This window comes from Triticum aestivum, chromosome 1D (assembly GCF_018294505.1).
Source record: "Triticum aestivum cultivar Chinese Spring chromosome 1D, IWGSC CS RefSeq v2.1, whole genome shotgun sequence".
Lineage (NCBI taxonomy): Eukaryota > Viridiplantae > Streptophyta > Magnoliopsida > Poales > Poaceae > Triticum > Triticum aestivum.
This window is the reverse complement of record NC_057796.1, coordinates 399,292,835-399,297,245: the sequence shown is the minus strand read 5'-3', so window position 1 is coordinate 399,297,245 and position 4,411 is coordinate 399,292,835.

The window sequence follows — 4,411 nt, the reverse complement described above, 5'->3', positions numbered from 1 at the left end:
TACATATTTACAACGACAAGAGCAAACAGAGTTTGTAAAAGTTTTTCTTTATCACTTTCAGTTTGTCAACTGAATTGCTTGAGGACAAGCAAAGGTTTAAGCTTGGGCGAGTTGATACGTCTCCATCGTATCTACTTTTCCAAACACTTTTGCCCTTGTTTTGGACTCTAACTTGCATGATTTGAATGGAACTAACCCGGACTGACGCTGTTTTCAGCAGAATTGCCATGGTCTTATTTATGTGCATAAACAAAAGTTCTCGGAATGACCTGAAACTCCACGGAACTTATTTTTGGAAAATATTAAAAATACTAGAAGAAGAATCCACGTCAGGGGGGCCTCCACCTGTCCACGAGGGTGGGGGCGCGCCTGCCCCCTCGGGGCGCGGCCCCTGCCTCGTGGGCCCCCTATTGCTCCACCAACCTCAACTCCAACTCCATATATTCGTTCTTGGGGAGAAAAAAATCAGAGAAAAGGATTCATCGCGTTTTACGATACGGAGCCGCCGCCAAGCCCTAAAACCTCTCGGGAGGGCTGATCTGGAGTCCGTTCGGGGCTCCGGAGAGGGGAATCCGTCGCCGTTGTCATCATCAACCATCCTCCATCGCCAATTTCATGATATTCACCGCTGTGCGTGACTAATTCCATCATAGGCTTGCTGGACGGTGATGGGTTGGATGAGATTTTATCATGTAATCTATTTAGTTTTGTTAGGGTTTGATCCCTAGTATCCACTATGTTCTGATTGATGTTGCTATGACTTTGCTATGCTTAATGCTTGTCACTAGGGCCCGAGTGCCATGATTTCAGATCTGAACCTATTATGTTTTCATGAATATATGTGAGTTCTTGATCCCATCTTGCAAGTCTATAGTCACCTACTATGTGTTATGATCCGGCAACCCCGAAGTGACAACAATCGGGACCACTCCCGGTGATGACCATAGTTTGAGGAGTTCATGTGTTCACTATGTGTTAATGCTTTGGTCCAGTACTCTATTAAAAGGAGGCCTTAATATCCCTTAGTTTCCATTAGGACCCCGCTGCCACGGGAGGGTAGGACAAAAGATGTCATGCAAGTTCTTTTCCATAAGCACGTATGACTATATTCGGAATACATGCCTACATTACATTGATGAATTGGAGCTAGTTCTGTGTCACCCTATGTTATGATTGTTACATGACGAACCGCATCCGGCATAATTCTCCATCACCGATCCAATGCCTACGGGCTTTTCACATATTGTTCTCCGCTTATCTACTTTACCGTTGCTACTGTTACAATCACTACAAAACCCAAAAATACTACTTTTGCTTTCGTTACCGTTACTTCCATACTACTTTGCTACTAAATACTTTGCTGCAGATACTAAGTTATCCAGGTGTGGTTGAATTGAAAAATCAATTGCTAATACTTGAGAATATTCTTTGGCTCCCCTTGTGTCGAATCAATAAATTTGGGTTGAATACTCTACCCTCGAAAACTGTTGCGATCCCCTATACTTGTGGGTTATCACCGCCGAGGCCATCATCATCACCGCGATCTACACCAACACCTCTATCATCTTCACCAACATCTCCATCACCTTCCCCCATCTATCTACAGCGGTCCACTCTCCCGCAACCCGCTGTACCCTCTACTTGAACATGGTGCTTTATGCTTCATATTATTATCCAATGATGTGTTGCCATCCTATGATGTCTGAGTAGATTTTCGTTGTCCTATCGGTAGTTGATGAATTGCTATGATTGGTTTAATTTGCTTGTGGTTATGTTGTTGTCCTTTGGTGCGCATCATATGAGCGCGCGCGTGGATCACACCATTGGGTTAGTTGTATGTTGATAGGACTATGTATTGGAGGGCAAGAGTGACAGAAGCTTCAACCTAGCATAGAAATTGATGCATACGGGATTGAAGGGGGACCAATATATCTTAATGCTATGGTTGGGTTTTACCTTAATGAACGTTAGAAGTTGCGGATGCTTGCTAATAGTTCCAATAATAAGTGCATAGAATTCCAAGTCAGGGATGACATGCTAGCAGTGGCCTCTCCCACATAAAACTTGCTATCGGCCTAGTAAAGTAGTCAATTGCTTAGGGACAATTTAGCAACTCCTACCACCACTTTTCCACACTCGCTATACTAACTTTATTGCTTCTTTACCTAAACAGCCCCTAGTTTTTATTTATGCGCTCTTTATTATCTTGCAAACCTTTCCAACAACACCTACAAAGTACTTCTAGTTTCATACTTGTTTTAGGTAAAGCGAACGTTAAGCGTGCGTAGAGTTGTATCGGTGGTCGATAGAACTTGAGGGAATATTTGTTCTACCTTTAGCTCCTCGTTGGGTTCGACACTCTTACTTATCGAAAGAGTCTACGATTGATCCCCTATACTTGTGGGTTATCAAGACCTTTTTCTGGCGCCGTTGCCGGGGAGTTATAGTGTGGGGTGAATATTCTCGTGTGTGCTTGTTTGCTTAATCACTAAGTAGTTTTTATTTTGTGCTCTTGTTTTCTATCTTTAGTTATGGGTAGGAAACGCAAAATACCAAAAAAAATAGTTGTACCTACTACACCAATGTTGAAGAACCACTCAAAATCTATTACACTTCTGAAGCTTTTTACTTGGATCATCTTCGATCCCTATGTGCTCGTGCTGAAACCCCAACTAGCTTAGTTGAGGGCAAATCTTTAGATGAGCATGCTTGTTATGTGCAACACCGCTTATCTCAAAAAGGGAAACTTTTATTGGATCAAATTCATCGTTTGCAATGCTATGCTTGGAATTTATGTGAAATATATGATTTTACTTGTTGTTCTGAAGACCCTAAGAAACACCTTCCCTACCAATGTGAGTTCAGTGATAATGGAATCGTATCTTCGTATGCTAAGGGTGTTTATAATTACTATGATGTTCAACAAATTGAAGAATTTGTTGCTTGTAAGGGTGCTTATGAAATTGCTTGTTTGATTGAAAAGTATGATGCTACTCTTTACAAATCTGAAAATTTTGCCATACTTAAATATTGCTATGATAATTATGCTTCTAATCCTTATACTAAACTATATATTGAGGACTCCTCCGCTGTCCAAGAAGAGACTAATATTTCGCAGGAGTCTATGGAAGAAGGAATTGATGAAACTGTGAGCTCATTGGATGAAAAAGATGATGAGGAGAGTGAAGAACAAAAGGAGGAAGAGAGGATTAGCTACCCGTGCCCACCTTCTAATGAGAGTAACTCTTCAACTCATACATTGTTTAATTTCCCTTCGTGCTTACCGAAGGATGATTGCTATGATGATTGTTATGATCCCGTTGATTCCTTTGAAATATCCCTTTTTGATGATGCTTGCTATGCTTGTGGCCAAGATGCCAATATGAATTATGCTTATGGAGATGAACTTGCTATAGTTCCTTATGTTAAACATGAAATTGTTGCTATTGCACCCACACATGATAGTCCTATTATCTTTTTGAATTCTCCCGACTACACTATATCGGAGAAGTTTGCCCTTATTAAGGATTATATTGATGGGTTGCGTTTTACTATTACACATGATGATTTTGATAGATATAATATGCATGTGCTTGCTGCTCCTACTTGCAATTATTATGAGAGAGGAACTATATCTCCACCTCTCTATGTTTCCCACACGATAAAATTGCAAGAAACTGTTTATACTATGCATTGGCCTTTACTATGTGTGCATGAATTGTTCTTTTATGACATGCCGATGCATAGGAAGAGAGTTAGACTTCGTCATTACATGATATATGTTGCTTTGTGCTCACTACTACATGCCAAATCATTGTTGATTAAAATTGGCTTTGATATACCTTGGGATCCGGGTGGATCCATTACTTGAGCACTATATGCCTAGCTTAATGGCTTTAAAGAAAGCGCTGCCAGGGAGACAACCCGGAAGTTTTAGAGAGTCATTTATTTCTGTTGAGTGCTTTCATATAGTTTAAAAACAAAAAAATAAAGTGGGGAACCCAAAACTTTTTCAAAAAGGAAAGTGAAAGTGAGAGAGACAAGCATGGTTGAAGTGGGGGAGCTCCTTGAACTTTGTTCATGCTCACAGAAACTTTGTGAATCTTGATTACAGAAACTTCTCAACAAAAATAATTATCCCCTTGTACAATTCCATTGTATTATAAAAATAATGTGCCAAGATTTGCCTTTAGGATGTTTACATTGCTTGTTGGTTTGTGCGGTGCAGAATTAGAAACTTTGGCTGTAGTGCGCAATTTTACATTTTTTTACTGGAACGTCAAACGGTTCTGAAACTTTTTGCACTGTCTTTCTATACAAATTGTTTATTTTTCCTAATTTTGGCAGAATTTTTGGAGCACCAGAGGTATGGTGAATGTTCAGATTATTACAGATCGTCCTGTTTAAAACA